Raw genomic sequence first — 20,822 nt, 5'->3', positions numbered from 1 at the left:
CATGTTAATCAGATTGTCAATTAGATACAGGATAGATTATCTGTAGAAAAAATTCAAATGTTTTTACGTTATTAGTTCTCTCAAAGAAGCCTTCCTGAGTAGGCCTCAGACTGCAAAGAAGGATGCAGAGTGTCGTCTATTTATCACCAATTTTATTGCTAGGTAAAATAAAGTTAAAAGTATAGCAATTATTAACCATTTATTTGGCAAATCATTTCAACCTCAAACAACAGCAGCCTGTGCTGAAGAAGCTGCACAAAAAAGTCTGTGGAGAGAAGTCTGCAATCAGTCCGACTGCACACTCACTCAATTCCAGAGTGCAGAAGCTACAAAAATACTATATGATGTCACTGTTCAATACAATTTAAGTGACAGTACCCTTTCTTCATGCAGACAGTCCATGTCACCAGTTCATAAACATGCCTTTAAACTACAACGCAAACCCCAATTACTTGTTGTAATACCACGGCAAATATAAATGCTAATGTGCACACATTAAAAAAAAGATTCAGTGTCAGAGCATGTGTATGGATCAGGCCCCTTACCTCCCTCCCAGGCTGCAGAAATCTGAAAGGAAACAGAGGCTGTGTCAGACATCACATATTTGCAGCCTTAACACTACCAGCCTACAGCATGATGTCACCATGGTAGCAACTCCGTTGCTATGGACTGCCTGGAAAGACCCTAGCAACCAGTTAGCAAGCACTGGCATATCATTTTGCAATCTCTCCTGCTCAAATACCAAGAGATTTATTAATTTACACATTTACTTGAATAATTACAAAAGCAGTTTGCTGTATACTTGTCACTAGTATTGAATATCTTTGCCACTAGTACTGAATATCTTGACTGATTTGCTCTGCTTCAAACTAAAAGTATCATTTTTAGCACTTGGGTTTTGAACTGCATTTGCTGTGCATTAATTACGTGGAGATTTACAAATGTATCTACATGCATATATTGAATTCAGAAAACTCCAATAGTACTACTGTACGGTAATGTAATTGGTGGAAACATAAATAATTCAGTCACCGATATTGAGTTGGGGTTCACCTTAAGAAGCTGATCTGACGTGACGATGTAATTATGTAAAGTACTTTTACTGTTAGTGTTCAGTGTTTGGAGTACAATAAATGAGTTGTTATGGTTTTTCTAAAACATAAAACACCTCACACCATTTTATTTGCAAAAACCTACATTGGTGACCCCGATGCTCTAGGATGATTCCAGAGTTACCGAACATGTTGGCCAATGCAGTCACTTTGAAACTGCCCGAGTTTTAGGAACAAAATACCATTGCTTGGTTTATACAAACCGAGGCCCAATTCGCACTGCAAGAAATCACCGCCGATGACACCAAATTTGACCATGTGGTAGCGTCACTCAGCAACTCCACGGCTGCGAGAGCCGTGAGCCTACTGAACACCCGCCTAAAAACGATAAATATCGATTGCTGAAGACTCACCTTTTACAGACTTTTGGACTATCAGAGTTGCCCTCCTTCCCCAGCTACAGCGATGCTAAGCCATCAGAGCTAATGGACCACATGCTGTCTCTCCTGGGAAATCACCACCTTGTTTTATTTTTAAAGAACTCTTCATCAAAGTTCAAAAGTTCAAAGTGAAATTTATTATCAGAGTACAGACATGTCACCACATACAACCCTGAGATTCCTTTTCTGCGGGCATACTTAGCAAATCTATAGAACAGTAACTGTGAACTGTAAACTGTAACTGTGAAAATGTAAATATAAATAAATAGCAATAAATAATGAGCATGAAATAACAATATCAGAGTTCTTAAATGATTCCTTAAGTGAGTGTAGCTATCCCCTTTTGTTCAAGAAGCTGATGGCTGAGGGGTAGTAACTACCCTTGAACCTGGTGGTGTGTGTCCTGAGGCACTTGCACCTTCTACCTGATGGCAGCAACGAGAAAAAAGATGGTCTAGGTGGTAAGGATCTTTGATGATGGATGCTGCTTTTCTATGGCAACGTTTCATGTAGATGTGCTCAATGGTTGTGAAGGTTTTACCCACGATGTACTGAGCCAAATCCACTACCGTTTGTAGGATTTTCAGCTCAAAGGCATTGGCGTTCCCAGACCAGGCCGTGATGCAGCCAGTTAGCACACTTTCCATCACACATCTATAGAAGTTTGCCAAGGTTTTCGTTGATTTGCTGAACCTCCACAGACTCCTGAGGAAGTAGAGGCACCATCATGTTTTCTTTGCAATAATATTTAAATAATGCTTCCAGGACAGGTCCTCTGAGATAGTGACATGCAAGACTTTAAAGTTACTCACCCTCTTCACCTCTGATCCTCTGTTGATTACTGACTCTGGTTTCCCTTTCCTGAAGTCTACAATTAGTTCCTTGGTCTTATTGACATTGAGTGAGAGGTGGTTGTTATTACACCAGACATCCCACCTCTCCCAGAAGTTCCAGGAGTCTCCCACATATTAATAGTGGCTTCCTGATGCTCGCAAATTATATACAGTATCACGGAAATCAACTTTTTCGAGAACGAGCAAACGAGAGAGTGCGAGAAAGCAAAAGAGAAAGTGCGAGAGTGACCACGAGAGAGCGAGAGAGTGAGCAAGCGAGAGAGCGCCATGGCAGAGTGTTCCAAAGAAAGAAACTATAAAACGCACATCACCCCAGACTACACTAAAGTGTACCCCTGCCTAATAGGGGTCAAAAATAATGACAGTGTTGCTCGCTGCACTGTTTGCAACAATGACTTTTCTATTGCCCATGGTGGGTTAAGACTGTAAAAGACATGTTGAGGTGAGTTTAACCGGTGTCATTCGTTCATTAGCATAGCTAACGTTATTTAAACTAGCTGGCTAGCCGCTAAGGAGCTACTCTATTGCAAACATCCCACCTCTCCCGGAAGTTCAGGGAGTCTCTCACAAATTGATGGTGCTACCTCCCTGAAATGAGTTTTTGCAGGGTGGGATGTCTGTTACACCACCCAGCCAAGTTTTCAATCACCCTCCTGTATGCTGATTCATCAGCCCCTTTGATTCAGCCCACAACAGTGGTGTCGTCAGCAAACTTGTATATGGTGTTGGAGCTGTACTTAATCACACAGTCATAGGTGTAAAGCAAGTAGAGCAGGGGGCTAAGTACACATTCCTGCAGTGCTGATAGAGATTTGTGGAGGAGATGTTTTTGTCAGTCCAAACTGAATGAGGTCTACAAGTGAGGAAAACCAGGATCCAATTGCACAAGAGCATATTGAGGCCCAGGTCTTGGAGTTTACTGATTAGTTTTGAGGGGAGGATGGTGTTAAATGCCAAGCTATAATCGATAAAAGCATCTTGAAGTATGCATCTTTGGTGTCCAGATGTTCCAGGATTGTGTGAAGAGCCAACAAGATAGCATCTGCTGTAGACCTGTTGCTTCAGTAGACAAACTGGAGCACCATTCAGACAGAAGCTGACATGCTTCAACACCAGCCTGTCAAAACACTTCATCGCTGAGGATGTAAGTGCCACTGGGTGATAGTCACTTAGACAGGTTACCACGCTCTTCTTGGGCACCAGTTTGATCGTAGCCTGCTTGAAGCAGTTGGGTATCACACTCTGCCAGAGTGAGAGGTTAGAGATATCTGTGAATACACCAGCCAGTTGGTCGGAACAGGTCTTCAGTACTCAGTCAGGTACTCCATCCGGACTGGATACTTTCCTTGGATCCACTCTCATGAAGGCAGCTCACACATCATCTTCAGATACTGAGACCAAAGAATCATCGGGAAACACGAGGGTTTGCGATAGTTCCTCCGTTTTGATGGTCAAAGTGAGCATAGAAGGTTCATCCTCAAATGCCTGATCAATTTTGCATAGCCCTCACTAATGCACCCATGAAGAACTATAGGGAGCTTACGAAAACAGCTGGTAATCTACACTCAGCCAGGCAGCAGTGTATCATTCCTCCTCCTTTCCCTGCCTCAGTAAGACCGGTCAGCAAGGCCCCCAACATAAAGATGCCCACAGCTGTGAAACAAACGATGCTCGGCCTGTGTCTTTACCATGAATGCTAGGAAGTGCTGATCGCCTTGCAGCTTCAACTGTGCCAACGCATCAGGACATCAGAGGGCTATGCACACCGTGGGTTTCAGCTGCCAGGGTTGTCTACTGTTCTTTATGGACACCCTTTCAGGGCGACATTTCCTGTGTTACACGGGTCCCCAAGTGAGCGTGCTGCCAGCATCATCTATTGATGAGAAGGCAAAGAGCGACAAATCCTTGCTGGGGGGGAGCCAAGGGCAGCAGGATCCAGACTTACGAGACATGGACGGTGACGCTCTGCTCCAGTGGGCGACGTTTCACATGGAGCTTCATCCTGGTTAAAGTGGCTACGTCTCTGCTCAGTGCAGATTTCCTGTGTGCCCAAAGACAATTAGTCAATCTTAAAATCTGCCAACTTGTGGATATCAAGGACTTTGGATCGTTACCTTGCTCCCCCAGTAAGTTCCCCACAATGACTCTGTCAAGCGCATGTACAACTGCATGTGAGCTTACTTGACTGCTGGGTGATTTCCCAAGCCTCAGCAAGCCCACATTCTCAACTACAGTCACAAAACATGGGGTCGAGCACCACATTCCCACAACTGGCCCACCAATTGCCTTTGCGTGTAGACTGGGCCCAGAAAAGCTTGCATCTGTGAAGGCTGAGTTTGCCAACATGGAAAGACTTGGCATTGTATGTCAGTCGAATAGCCCCTGGGCTTCGCCCCTCCGTATGGTCCCTCAGTCTGATGGTGGTTGCTGCCCATGTGATGATTACTGATGCTTTAACAATGTCATCACCCCCAATTATTACCCATTCCACACATCCAAGACTTCTCAGCACATTTAGCATGAAAGTTAATTTTTTCCAAAGTCAATCTAGTTCAGGTGCCTGTGTGCTCAAGGGATGTTCCTAAAATGGCTGTGATAACCCCATTTGGCCTCTTTGAATTCCTGTGCATGCTGCTTGGGCTGAAAAATGCAGCACAGACTTTCCAACAGCGAATGGACTCTGTATTAAAAGATTTAGATTTTCTTTTTGTTTACCTGGATGACATACTTGTTGCCAGTTCATCTAAATCTGAACACGTACCTCATCTCCACACAAGCCAACATAGGTTGATTACTAACCCAGGTAAATGCCAGTTTGAGTTGTCAACTACTGACTTTCTCACCTATTGTATCTCCACAGAATTTGCAAAATCCCTCCCATCAAAAGTAGCCACTATTAATGGATTTCGCACTGCCCACACTACTAAAAAACTACAGGAGTTTTACAGGTAGGTGTATTTCTATCACCACTTCATTCTGCAAGCAGCTCAACTTATACTTCCCCTATATAGCACGCTTAAAAGTAATACCCCTAATTACATGCTTGACTAGTCAGTGGACATGACAGGGCATTTCATGATGCCAAACTAGCTCCTTCCAATGTGACCCTACTGGCACACCCGCTCCCCAAAGTCGATCTAGTTCAAATGCCTGTGTGCCTGGCCAAGTGCTAATCAACTGGCTGGAATGTTTACAGGCAACTTCAACCTCTCACTTCAACATTGCTTCAAGCAAATATCTATTATACCGATGCCCAAGAAGAACATGGTAACCTGCCTCAATGACTATCATCTAGTAGCACCTACATCCACCATGATGAAGTGCCTTCAGAGGTTCGTCATGAAACATATCAACTCCTGCCTGAGAAGTAACCTGAATCCTCTCCACTTGCCCTACCGTCACAAGTCAACAGCAGATGGCATTTCATTGGCTCTTCACTCAACCCTGGAACAATGAAGATGCGTACATCAGGATTTTCTTCACTGACTACAGCTCTGCAATCAACACTATCATCCCCTCAAAACTAATCACTAAGATCCAAGACCTAGGCCTCGATATCTCCTTGTTCAACTGGATCCTTGATTTCCCCAGTTGCAGACCACAGTCAGTATAAATTGGCAACATCTCCTCCATATTCACCATCAGCACAGAAACATCACAGAGCTGTGTGCTTAATCCCCTGCTCTACTCATATTATACTTAAGATTGGTTGCTAAATATAAGTCCAATGCTGTATTTAAGTTTGCTTATGACACTGATATTGTGGTTGAATCAAAAGTGGAGACAAATATTTTGAAAGTCTGGTTGAATGGTGCCCTAACGACCTCTCATTCAACGTCAGAAAAACTAAGGAGCTGATCATCGTCTACAGGGGTAAGAAGCCACTGGTCCAGGAACCAGTCCTCCTTAGGGGATCATGGGTGGAGAAGGTCAGAAGCTTTAAATTCTTTTGTGTTACCATATAGAAGATCTGTCCTGGAGCCAGCACATAAGTGCCATCACAAAGAAGGCACAAGAGCACCTCTAATTTCTTAGACGTTTTGGCACCAAAAATTTTGACAAACTTCTATAGATAGTCATAGTCATACTTTATTGATCCCGAGGGAAATTGGTTTTCGTTACAGTTGCACCAACCAAGAATAGAGTATAAATATAGCAATATAAAACCATAAATAATTAAATAGTAATATGTAAATTATGCCAGGAAATAAGTCCACGACCAGCCTATTGGCTCAGGGTGTCTGACCCTCCAAGGGAGGAGTTGTAAAGTTTGATGGTCACAGACAGGAATGACTTCCTATGACGCTCAGGGTTGCATCTCGGTGGAATGAGTCTCTGGCACATGGGACAGCATCCTAACTGGTTGCATCACTGATTCTGGTATGGAAAAAACAATGGCCAAGAAAGGAAAAATCTACAGAAAGCCCAGTTCATCACAAACAAAGACCTTCCCCACCATTGAGCACATTTACATGGAGCACTGCCACAAGAAAGCACCATCAATCAGGAAAGAACCCCCACCAGACCAGGCTCTTTTGGCACTTCTATCGTCAGGCAGCAGCTACAAAAGCCTTAGATCCCACATTGCCATGTTCAGGAAGTTATTATCCTAAATCCATAAGGCTCCTGAACCAGTGTGGATAACTTCACTCTCCAGAACACTGAACTGATTCTACAACCTACAGACTCAGTTTCAAGGACTCTACAACTCATGTTCTCAGAAACAGTTTTTTACTTGCACAATTTGTCTTCTTTTGCATTTTGGTTGTTTGTCAGTCTTTGCTTATGTACTGTATAGTTTTCGTAAGTTCGACTGTATTTCATTATTTTCCTGCAAGTGCCTGCAAGAAAATGAGTCTCAAGGTAGTATATGGTGACATACTATAGATAATAAATTTTACTTGGAACTTTGAGCTTTACTGTTTAACATGCAGATACTGTAGTTTGTTCTAGTATCTTCACTGGGCTGGCATTTCAGCATTTATAGTCATGTGTGATATTTCTCCTGGTATCGATTCTGTACTCCCTGTTCAGTCTGGGTTGATCACCTGGTTTTACAGTAAGAGTAGAGTGGGAAATATATCAAGCTATGAGGTTAGAGATTATGGTAGCATACATTTATGCTATTGCAGATGTCCAATAGGGCCTCAGCTATGCTCAATTTTGATCTGTTATATCTATTCTGGGTCCCATTTAGCCAGTTGTAGATCCATATAACACAATGGTGGGTATCCTTGGTGTATAAAAGTACTTGATGTCCACAGTGATTGTGCATGCCACCTCTATCAATGCTGTCACAGGTAGACTGATGAGGTCATGGTCATCTGTTTGTGTTACTTCACTAACTACCTGCACCAGATCCATGCCCTTCAGGATTGGCTGACTCAGTTAGTGATAGTACTGACAAGCCATCCTTGGTGATGGAAACTGAAGACACCAATTCAGAGTACACTTTGTGCCTTGCTAATTTCTGTTCTTCTGTCAAGTGTTGTTCAAAATGGAGGAACACTGATTCATCAGCTGATGGTGGAGGGCAGTATATGGTAATGAAGAGGCTTCCTTAACAATGCCATGGGACCTTTTGGGGTATAGAGTCAATGTTGAGGACTCCCGGCACGAATTCCTCCCACCTGTATACCATTATTCTCCACTGTACCCCCATACCCAAACTGGTCAGTCCTGTTGGTGGGTCAGCTTATACCCAAGGTCTGTAGCAATACCTGTGAGGAATGACAATCTGGTTATGACTATGTCAGGCCATAAAGTTCAAGCAGTCTGTGAGACTGCTCTCCCAACTTAAACACCAGACCTCAAATGTTTGTGAGGAGGACTTCACAAAGTGGACCTTATTCAGGGAACATGCAGGAAAATGGACCTGAGGTAGAAGATCAGTCATGATCTTGATGACTTAGCATGTTTGAAGGACCAGATGGTTAATTTCTAATAATTCGAATCATGTGACTTTATTCATTTATGTTATATATTGGAACTATTGTATGGAAGCCATAAATGAAAGATTCACCATCTCATAAAAGTCTGAAATCCTCTTTCATATTCTTAAGAAAGTAGCAAAAAGTTGAGGTGGGATTTATTGTGTACTTGAACTTCCATGAAGATATTTGACAAAGTTCCATGCAAAAGATTGTTACAGTAAAGATTATGGGGATTCAAATAAAAGAATGCATAACAAAATGGTTGAAGAGTTGAAAAGAACTGAGACATTTAGAATAACTTATATCTAAGTGATGGGATAGAGAAATAAAAGGCAAGTTGCAGATATATAGTACATATTAGAAAATCTATTCTCTCTTTTAAATTTAGAAACCACAGAGTGTGATCAGGCTTGTGGAATAATGGAATCAAAAAGGTACTAGAGCAGGCTAAACTGCATCCACCAAAATTAAGAATTTTTGTCTTCTCAAGTAGTAAAATTAAATTAAGGAGAAAATATTGAAATTGGATTAGCTTCTGGTATTTCACCTGTGTTCAAATTCAAAGTAATGGGATAAATAACTCCAATAGTTGATCATGTTTTACTAGAAATAAAGTAGGTTTACGTGGTACACTGGAATAAATGTCACACTGGTTCTTAATGGTTACAGTACACTAGAGCCTGAAATATGAAGAGTTCTAACAGTGAGCTTTTCCATAACAATCATAAATTTGTATTCCTTTAAAAAGATACAAAGATAAAGACAGTAATGATGACACATATCAGCTCTGAAAATACAGATTAAAGATGTCCCAGCATTATCTACTAAATTCAGTTATTTAAAGTTATAGTATTAACAACCTAATAGTTATCAAACTGGGTGGCCTGCTGCTCACAATATGCAACTGTGGGATGTTGTTATTAATTCAGTAAAGCAGCAATTTTGCTGATGGCATTGGCCAAGAGAAACTTAACATGGAAAGCAGCATGTGCACCAGAAGTGATGAAAATGCAAGGACTGAAAGAAAAAGCATGAATTTCTGTGGCTCTTAAAAAAAGCTCAAGATGCACCAAAATGTTTCACAGACAATAAGGTACATTTTTGCTTTAATCTTACAAATAAGGAAACACAGCAACTAGCTTATAAATTGCTGAATCTGACTGTTCCTCAGAAAGAGTGCACCATCATTATTCCTCACTGACCACCAACTGCCCATTTATACCACATTAATCCTATTTTATTTTCTCCATATTCTCATTAATTCTACACCTCACTTGCACAATACAGAGGCCAACGAGCCTAATACACCCATGTATTTAGGACATGGGAGGAAACTGGAACACCTTGACAAAACCCACATGATCAACAGGTACAACCTGCAGACTCCACACAGACAGCACCCAAGGTCAGGATTGAACCTGGATTTATGAAGGCAGAGGCTCTATTGTGATGTCCATCTATTCATCATCCATAAATATTTACAGCACAGAAATTCTTTGGTCCATGTTGACGAAAAAAAAACCTTTACTCCCATAACCCAGCTCTTAGTCTGTAGCCTTGAAGATTAGAACACAGCCCATACTTACATTTTAAATGTGGGAAGAGTTTCTGTCTCCAACTCTTTTAGGTATGGTTCTCAACCTCCACTATCTATGCACGAAAATATTCTCTATTTCTTGTGAAGCATCCTCACTTGGTTCTAATGCAGTGTTTCTTCCTACAACTGGAGAGAATTTTGTCACTTCACATAAAAGGTCAGCAACTGGAAACACAGATGCTTCTAGATTACGTTTCTATAATCTCTCAACGGCTTGCATTTTAAATAATCTTTAAATTAATTTATTTGATGCCTCATCTCTCCCATCACTAATCTCCTTGAGTCCTTCTTGTCTATCACTCCTCTGTCCTAAATTCTCATTACTGTGTCATAATTACCTTATGCATTAACTGAGCAGCAATCTTGTACACATTTGAAGTATTTCTCAAGAAAATTCCTCAAAATTATATCCACAACAGTGTCTGTGATTTTACCATCAACTGATAAAAATAAAGCTTTGAACACACTACTTTTCAGCTGGTTCAAAGATATTACATGCACCCCATAAAAAAACCGAAGCATTGGGTAATTCCAGCTACATGATGCAAAACTTCCCAGGCATTGTAAAAGGCTTCATTCTCTTGTCCCTTCAAATAAGCTAGGTAAAAATTCTAAATTGGATGTAAATGAAGAGTGCAGCTTTTCCTAATGAACTAATAAAGGTTTATTAACTTAAAATGTAACCTAATTTCTATAAATTAGATTGTTATTAATCCCACATGCACTGTAATAGACCAAATAAACTGAGATAAATTATCTTTTGAGAAACAAGGTTACACATATTCCTAACAAGTATTTAAAAATAATTATGAACACAGAACTTAGAATACCTCAGCATAATGCAAGCCCTTTGGCCCACGATGTTGTACCGACTTTATAACCTACTCTAATATTAATCTAGCCCTTCTCTCCTACATAGCCTTCCAATTTTTTTTATCTTCCATGTGCCTACCTAAGAGTTTCTAAAAGTTTATTAAATGTCCCTAATGTACTTGTCTCTACAATCACCCCTGGCAGGGCATTCCATTTACCCATTTTTTTGTGTAAAACACTTATGTCTGACATCTCCTCTAATCACCTCCACTCACTCCAAAGAGAAAAATCCTTAGCTCACTCAGCCTATGTTTTGTTATCAATTACGCTAACATTAGTAGCTAACCACTCCCAAAGTTTACATTTTGTGCAGCGGCAAACTGGAATCTTTTTTGATCAAAGTAGATTTTGCCATTTCTAATATTGTATCCTGATTAATACACAGTCTAATATTAACATTAGAGCTGAGGAAGGATTGAGGAGCTCACACTATTGTGCATCTTATAAGTTGCTTTTGACTTCTAAAAGCAAGCAATGAAACAGCAATTTTCATAAATTTGCAGGCAAACATTACATAGAATACCTGAAGAAGTATAAAAAAAGAGTAGTAGCTGGTATATGCTACTTGGAAACAGACACACTTAAAATCCATTAAGAAAACTGAAGAAAAGTACTGACAGGTTCTCAGGGGTGATCAGCCATATTCCTGTCGTCAAGAAGGACAATAATAAAGATTCTGAGCAACGATTCGACCCTGCAGTATAGTTTCATGTACTAATTCCCAAGAGATCTAATTACCACAGCTACATTGATAGTCCTGCAGTACATAATTTTGCTCTGACCACTGGCTAGCTTGAGAGACCAATTATCCTCAGTTCTGTTAGACAACTAGTGGAATGCGACGAAAATAGAAACTTCAAGTAATATGTCATTTCTACTCTTGTCAAAACCTCCTTCATATCCATTAAAAAAAGTATAATCAGAGAGAAATTAACTTTCCATTTTGGCCTTTTCCTTTCATATACTTTGTAAGCAGTTGATCAATCATTATCAATGGCAATCTCAAAAACTAGCACAAACCATAGAGTCACAGAGGAGTACCAAACAGAACCAGGCTCTCCGTCCCATCTACTCTAATCCCAAAACCATTGAAACTGCCTACTCCAATTAACCTGCAGCAGAACCAAAGACCTCTATACCTCATTATTCAAGTATCCATCCAAACTTCTTTTAAGTATTGAAATCAAGCTCTCATGCACCACTTGCATTGCCAGCACATTCCACACTCTCATGACCCTCTGAATGAAGGCAAAGTAATTTCCCCTCATGTTCCCATTAAACTTTTCACCTTTCATCCTTAACCCATGACCTCTGGTTGCAGTGCCACAACACCAGTGGAAAAGTCCTAACCTATCCAATCTTTCTTTATGTCTCTGGTCCTCCAGATCTGGCAACATCCTTGTAAATTTTCTCTGTACTCTTTCAACCTTGTTTACATAAGTTCATAAACAACTTAGAAACAAATAACTCAAGAAAATGAATATGAAACTAACAGTTAAACAAGCTGTGTACTTTAGCAGTAAGAATTGACCTTAATGGAGCAAAGAATATGAGCAGCTGTGGAAGACATAAAGTCACTGGGGCATTTCTAGGTCAGTATGGAAGATTGGAATATTAAAATTTCCAAATGCAAAATACTATCATATCCCTTTTAAATACTGCCACATAATATTTCTGACTTGAAAAGGATATCAGTTTTTCATAAACCAGCTGAACATAACTTAGAAAAATACTACTTAAGCTGCTGCTCCAACAAGAAGTAACCATGCATTAGGCAACCCTCACCCTTACTCACCATCATTAAAAGGCAACCCCCAGTTCATTCAACCATCATTTACAGTGATAATTTTACCTCCAACCCTTCTCATTCTCACATAGAGTGCAATTAAGGATGTAGAACTCAAGAAGAATACGAGGAACAAGAGAGTTTCATAAACATGAAGAAGGTTAAGGTTATGAAATCATTGCACCAGGGAACGAGGAAATTACTGGAAACTTAAGACATGTAAATTGTCACTTACAAGCAGCCAAAACTACAAGCATTAACAAACTAGATTTTAATCCACATGCAATTCAATCTTAGATATTATTATCCTACTTTCTGGCTTGCCCATTTATCACCTGCAGGACTGGAAATCTGAAAAGAGCCATTTCAGCACTTGTGCTGAGTGAAAGGAAGGTAGAGAAAACAATAGGACCTTTGGCCCACTGACTGCTTATGACCATCAATTACGTAGTTGCATTAGTCACATTTTTATTATACCCACATTCTCAGCAGCACCCCCAGATTCTGCCACTCACCTACATATGAGAGGCAATGAACAATAGCTTTACTTTGTACCTTGTATTAATTTACCAACCTGCATATCTGCATATCTTTGGAATACATGAAAAAACTGGAGAACCTGGAGGAAATTCATATGGGGCACGGAGAATGCCCATACACTGAGCAAACGCGGAGCTGTCTGAACCCAGATCTCCTCTGGTGCTGTAAAGCAGCACATGACTGCTAGCCTTGTCAGTGTATCATTACGGGAATGTTTTGGACTTCCCTTCAATTTAAACTCTTTCATTTGTAGACCATAAGCATATCCTTCATTTCCCATCTTACTTGTATAGTTATGAACTGATAAGTAAAAGAGCCTCCTCTAGACTTTGACATTATAGTCCTTTTTCATACAGTTCAATCACTGTGAACAACAGAAATGCTCCATATCTTATCATCAGTTTATTTCAAGTTTCTGCTGGCCATGACATAGAAACATAGAAACACAGAAAATAGGTGCAGGAGTAGGCCATTCGGCCCTTTGAGCCTGCACCGCCATTCAGTATGATCATGGCTGATCATCCAACTCAGAACCCTGTACCAGCCTTCCCCCCATACCCCCTGATCCCTTTAGCCACAAGGGCCATATCTAACTCCCTCTTAAATATAGCCAATGAACTGGCCTCAACTGTTTCCTGTGGCAGAGAATTCCACAGATTCACCACTCTCTGTATGAAGAAGTTTTTCCTAATCTCGGTCCTAAAAGGCTTCCCCTTTATCCTCAAACTGTGACCCCTCGTTCTGGACTTCCCCAACATCGGGAACAATCTTCCTGCATTTAGCCTGTCCAATCCCTTTAGAATTTTATACATTTCAATAAGATCCCCCCTCAATCTTCTAAATTCCAACGAGTATAAGCCTAGTCAATCCAGTCTTTCATCATATGAAAGACCTGCCATCCCAGGAATCAATCTGGTGAACCTTCTTTGTACTCCCTCTATGGCAAGGATGTCTTTCCTCAGATTAGGGGACCAAAACTGCACACAATACTCCAGGTGTGGTCTCACCAAGGCCTTGTACAACTGCAGTAGTACCTCCCTGCTCCTGTACTCGAATCCTCTTGCTATAAATGCCAGCATACCATTCGCCTTTTTCACTGCCTGCTGTACCTGCATGCCCACTTTCAATGACTGGTGTACAATGACACCCAGGTCTCGTTGCACCTCCCCCTTTCCTAATCGGCCACCATTCAGATAATAATCTGTTTTCCTGTTTTTGCCACCAAAGTGGATAACCTCACATTTATCCACATAGGTTGAAAATGTTATTAATTCAATCAGCTTCTTCAACCACACTAAAACAAGCAGTAATTAAGAATCTGAATCTATACTGAATCTCAGTGTTGTTGCAGTTGTCTCAATGAAGGTACTCCCACAATGCTGCAGTGTAGGGGATCCCAGGATTTAAATTGGTTACAATGTAGGAATAGTGATATATTTTCACGATAGCACCTTCCACCATTTTGTTCATGATTGAAAATAGACTGATCAGGTGGTAATTAGAATAGCAATGTTTAAGAAGTTAGACAGACACATGAACAGGTAGAGAATGAAGGGATATAGACCATATGGAGGCAGGTGACATTAGACCCTGTGTGCTAAGGTGCCTGGACCTGTGCTAGAGTGTTGTGTGTTGTGTGCTGAATTTGTCCTGTTCTTCGTAAACAGGTGGAGCTGGTTGAGAGCTTCAAGTTGCAATGTAAATATCAGAGGGATATCCTGTTCCAACCACAGACAATGAAGCCAGAACAGCAGTCCAGTATCTCTACTTCCACATCTCTAAGGAAAACTAGCATGTTCCCGATGACCCACAGATTTTTATTGATGCACTATAGACAGCATCCTAACCAAAGGTTCAAAGGTTAATTTATTATCAAAGTATGTATACAGTATACTATTCTGAAATTCATCTTCTCCAGATAGCCGTGAATCAAAGAAAACCATGGAAGTTGTTGAAAGAAAGACATCAACCACACCCCCCGCCCCCCGCACAAAGAAAGAAACAAAAGCTCGCAAACCCCAAACCTCCAACCCGCCATTTGGTAACAAGAAATAATGGGCAAAAACAAAAGAAAGTGAAGGGAAGCAGTATGAATTACAGTCCATAGTCCAATCCATAAATCTCAGAATTTTGCTAACATCCTTCAACAGCATCTAGGAAAGTGACCACTCAAACGCAACGGCCTTCCAAGGAGAGTGGCCTCTCAAACACAGCAGCCTTCTGAAGAGAGATGCGTCTCGAACGCAGCAACCCTCCAAGGAGATACATCATAGCTGAGTATGGCATGCACATGACCCTCACTGATTTTGATAAACGTACTGTGGAGAGCATCCTATCCAGATACACAACAGCTGAATAGGGCAACTGTTCTGTCCAAAACTGAAAGAAATTGCAGAGTTATAAATACAGCCTACAGTTAGACTTTCTTCCATTAACTCTATCTATACTTCCAATGCCTCAGGAAAGCTGCCAACATAATGAAAGAACTCCTCCCACTCGTCTTGTCCCTCTTTTCATTGGGCAGAAGATTAAAAGCTCAAAGACATATGCTGTTACAAGAACAACAGGAATTCTGCAGATGCTGGAAATTCAAGCAACATACATCAAAGTTGCTGGTGAACGCAGCAGGCCAAGCAGCATATCTATTCCGCATTCTATTATTGTTTTTTTCTACGTATATATGTTTAGAATGATCTTTCTGGATGACAGGCAAAACAAAACTTTTCAGTGTATCTTGTTACATATGAATGAATGAATGAAATTTATTTCGGTCAGTACAAACATAACAAAAAGCATCATTTTCAACGATGATTTCATAGGACAAAATTACAACAAAAAACATCGATATTCTTTAAAACAGACTGAAAGGGTGTAGGCTGAAGCTGCAGCTTATTACGCCTACCCCTCTCACTTATACAACAACATATTTGGCATCAATCACCACATCAAAACAAAAGAATTTCATAACCTTTTAACACAAAATTCAATTCCAAGTATCATTTATTTACATTACTCCCATTCATTTTAAATCATGTATTTTATATTTGTTCATTAAATTATTTTTCAATAATTTTTAAAATTTGTTTAAGTGTGGTGCATGTTTTTAAATTCTCACTACAACTGTTCCATAGATTCACCCCTCTGATTGAAATAATGATTTTTTACATTTGTTCTTATCCTTTGTTTTTGAAATATACATGCTCCTCTCAAATCATGTTGACTTTCTTTCATTTTAAACAACCTTTGGATACTTTGTGGTAGCTGTCCATCTTTTACTTTATACATAATTTGTATTATTTTAAAATCTACGAAATCCCTGAATTTTAGTGTTTAGTTGAATAAATAGTGGATTGGTTGGCTCATAATAACTTGTCTTATTTACAATTTGTATGACTTTCTTTTGGAGTAGAAAAACTGAGTTTGTATTTGTTTTGTATGCATTTCCCCATACCTCTACACAGTAAGTCATGTATGGGACTATAAGTGAACAGTATAACGTATACAAAGATTCCTGATTTAAGAAATCTTGCGCTTTGTACAGCATTGCAATAGATTTTGACATTTTTGCTTTGACATAATTTATATGTGGTTTCCAGCTTAATTCATTATCTATAAATTTTGTCTCAGATACCTTATCAATTTCAACATCATTTATTCTAAGTTTACTATATGAGTTTGGTACACGGTTTCCAAATATTATGAATTTAGTTTTACTTAGATTCAGTGATAATTTGTTATTATCAAAGCATTTCTTTATAATTTTTAGTTTTCTCCACTGTATCCAAAAGTTGTTTCAGATGTTCCCCACTACAAAATGTAATTGTATCATCAGCAAATAATATACATTTTAATGTCTGAGAGACCATACATATATCATTTATATACAAAATGAACAGCAATGGACCAAGCACTGAACCTTGTGGAACCCCACAAGTTACCCTCAAAAATTTTGAATTTGAGTTGTTTATATGTACATACTGATACCTGTCTTCCAAATAACTACTTAACCAGTCACGTGCCACCCCTCTAATACCATATCTTTCTAATTTTGTTAATAATAAATTATGGTCAATGGTGTCAAATGCTTTTTTTATATCAAGGAATATTCCCACTGTGTATTCATTTCTTTCTATAGTGTTTGATATTTCTTCTACAAAATCTATTGATGCTATTGTAGTGGTTCTATTTTTTCTGAAACCATACTGCTGTTCACAAAGTATATTATGTTTTGTTATGTTATGAAATCATTTAACCTTCCTACGAATATTTTTCCAATAATCAGAGATCAAAGAAACTGGTCTATAATTTGAAAGTACATGTTTATCTCCAGCTTTGTATATTGGAATGACCTTGGCTATTTTTATTTTATTGGGAAATTTTCCAGCAATCAAAGACTAATTACAAATATGAGTCAGTGGTTTCACAACACAGTCAACGATGTTTTTAATTAAATACGTATCATATCCATTCCAATCTGTTGATTTCTTGCTCTTTGATTTATATACTATATCAATTATTTCTTCATCCTCAGTTGCATAGTGTAAGTGTTTATATGAATAATATTACTATTTACAGTACTCCATCTTTATTGCTTGTTACATATGACTAAAATAAACCAATTACCAATTACTTGGGAAAGTTTCCATATAGTTGGGTATATGCCTATCTTGCAATTGTAAGGAAACAGCTTGGCTAGAGGTGCACCTACTTCTGAACTGTTACAGTCTGAAGGTTATCTGGTCTCATTACTTTTCCTGTATCACAGCATCTCCTATCATGTACAGTGAATTGCACAAGTCGAAAACTTTCTCTGATGATGACAATATCAGGAATCATCCACTATACATTTCCAGTTGAACATGCTTACAAATATTTCAGTCCTGATGCAGAGTACTGATCAGCATTTTTCACTATCCTTTTGCCTCCACAGATGTTGCTCAACCTGCTGAGGTACTCCAGCAGTTTGGTTTTTGCTTCAGATTACAATAAGTGCAGTCTCTTGTATTTACAAATGTTTCAACATTGTTTTCACACACACTGCTGTAGCTTCACATCAATGAAGATGTATTGCACGGAGCAAGAACAGCAACGGTTTTTTTGAGTCATGGCAGTAGGATTGCCAACTTTCTCACTTCCAAATAAGGGAAAAAAGTAGCAGTCAAATACGGGACACTTGTGTTTACCCCGAGAAGACTACCATGACCATGAAGCCTTGCGCGGGCACCTGTATGCGCATGCGTGTATGTGCCGATTTTTTTTCTACAAATCGGTTTTGGCTTAATCTTCCCGACTACACTGTACATACATTATTTCTACTTTATATAGGTTGTGTATTTATCATATCATTCCTGCTTTTACTACATGTTAGTGTTATTTTAGGTTTTATGTGTTATTTGGTATGATTTAGTAGGTTATTTTTTGGGTCTGGGAATGCTCAAATATTTTTCCCATATAAATTAATGGTACAGTAATTGCTTCTTCACTTTACGCCATTTCGGCACGAAAGGTTTCATAGGAACGCTCTACCTTGGCGGGGGAAACACAGGACAAGGGTGGTCCCGTATGAGACAAACCAATTTAGCCCAATATACAGGATGTCCCGGCTGATACGGGACAGTTGGCAACCCTACATGGCAGTAACTGTACATGCTGGGCAACTTTCAGTGTGGGAACAAAGAACAGGGCCCATTGAGACAAAAGATTTGCACTTTAAAGCCAGCGCCCAAAAGAGAGAGTGCCTCCCGCACGTAGGAGGCCCAATCAAATCACTACATCATTGATCGGCCGCATGCACACTTGCCACATTCTCACAATTGACCTGATTGTGGTACAGGGATGTTTTGGGTGGGTCTGAAGTCATACATTGGCTAGATTCTGTTAATTACTAGTTATAAATCTCAAACAAAGCATCACAAAAAATTGACTGGCACTAACAATAAAACTGACAAGAATGTTCCAAATTATAAACCAAAACTTCTGAAAATAAGTCCTGATTTTGAATTTGGGTACTGTAAATGAAGTAACAAAAAATGCCTATAGTAACTATGCATTCATTTGTAATAAAAATGGCAAATATTTAAGAAAGCTTATTCACTTGAAACATGAACTGATTCTCTTCCTTGTGATGCAATCTCACCTGCTGAGTATTTCCAGGTTTTTCCTGTTTTTATTTTTAAATTTCTAGGTTTTTTTTTGCTTTTCAATTCATTCCCTTGTTTGGAGAAAAACAAGAAAATATGCCTGAAAATGTAAAGTAACCAAAAATCATTCAGACAGAAGTGATAATACATTTACAGAAAGATTGGAAATTTGAAATTATACATTCTAATCAGGCCTCTAATTAGCAACAGTCAACATGTGCAAGTAAGAACATGTAAATTACTATTTGTTATAAATTGCATGCCTCTGAAAGAACCAGGCAAAGCCCCATTCTACATGACAGCATTAGAACAACATCAACTCTTGAGAAACGTTTGAGTTTTGTCAAGGCTTCACACCAAACATTAAAGCCTCCATCTTTCACATCATCAGTTTAGATAGCAAAAACCACATTTTTTTTGCAAATATAAATTAGTACTTGCTGCAATTTAAATAATCTGGAGCTTCTTTGAATTCTTACAGCAGGGCCCCATATTCAACAGGGCCTACTGCTCTGATAAAACTATCAAAAATATTGTTGTTTAACAATGCAATTAAAGTAGCAATTATTCATGGCTATTTGACAGTCTTGCAGTTAATTGGGATTTCTTTAACTGTCCTCTTCCCAAGGTTCACAACTGTTAGGATTGTAAATTTAATGAAAAATCCGTTAATTACATTTTCAACTTAAAATCAGACTAATCATTAGAAAATATTTCAAAAGAGACAAATTGAAAAAAAAATCTCATCCCTTGGGTAACCTACTCTCAATGGTATAAGCATTAAATTTTCTACTTTGTTCATTTCTTATTACACTTTTCCATTCACAAAATTAATGTTTACAGTATGTTCTTTTGTCATTAATACAATCAAGCACTGCTTTGTTAATTTTGCCTTTATAGCCTTAAGGAGTCATCTGTTAAGTCAATTCTCTCTGGATCACTACCCTGCAGGTCCATTATCAGCACCCAGTACCTTTGAAGCCCCAATGTAGATCATCAAGCAAAACTAAACACAACTATCATGCCAATCAGAATTTTATCATTCTTTTTGACTCTACAACCTGAAATTTCCAGTTTGAAGTAACTCATACCCTCAGTGCTCTCATCTCACACATACTTGCCATCCACTTCCATTAAGGCATTTAATCTCCAGAGTCTCTGTAGGGGACCTGGCTTTTCCCTAATGTCCCAATGGAGCAAGTGTGTCTTGGTTCAGTATTTTCACTGAGGGCAGATTGAAGTGGTAAATTCAATTGATTTACAGATTTTATGGCAAGTGGGAGATCTGAATCATGGTGCTCGTCATGTTCTCTACTCTTTCCATATATTCATATCACAGTCCAAGAGGAACAACTATTAAATAAAACTTCTTTATCTGGAAAAAGTGGCTACCTTGAAATCCATCAGCTTCTGCACAGCACTTCGTGTAAACTCTTAAAGGCACCTAGGAGCTTTAGGTGACATACTTATCCCAGCAACACCCACAAAATGCTGGAGGAACTCAACAGGCCAGGCAGTAGCTATGGAAAAGAGTATAGTTGACGTTTTGGGCCGAGACCCTTCATCCCGACTGGACTAAAAAAGATGAGGATTTAAGAGTTAGAAAG

At 39.2% G+C, this 20,822-nt stretch overlaps 1 protein-coding gene across 1 annotated transcript in view; it reads right to left on the bottom strand.

Moving 5' to 3' along the window:
* The window catches only part of LOC134356716 (testis-expressed protein 264 homolog), a 440,281-nt gene that overhangs the window by 292,058 nt on the left and 127,401 nt on the right, over positions 1 to 20,822 (bottom strand). The gene's annotated exons all lie outside the window — the stretch shown is intronic.

This window comes from Mobula hypostoma, chromosome 15 (assembly GCF_963921235.1).
Source record: "Mobula hypostoma chromosome 15, sMobHyp1.1, whole genome shotgun sequence".
Lineage (NCBI taxonomy): Eukaryota > Metazoa > Chordata > Chondrichthyes > Myliobatiformes > Myliobatidae > Mobula > Mobula hypostoma.
The sequence above is the reverse complement of the archived record's forward strand: the minus strand, read 5'-3'. Positions and strand labels throughout refer to the sequence as shown.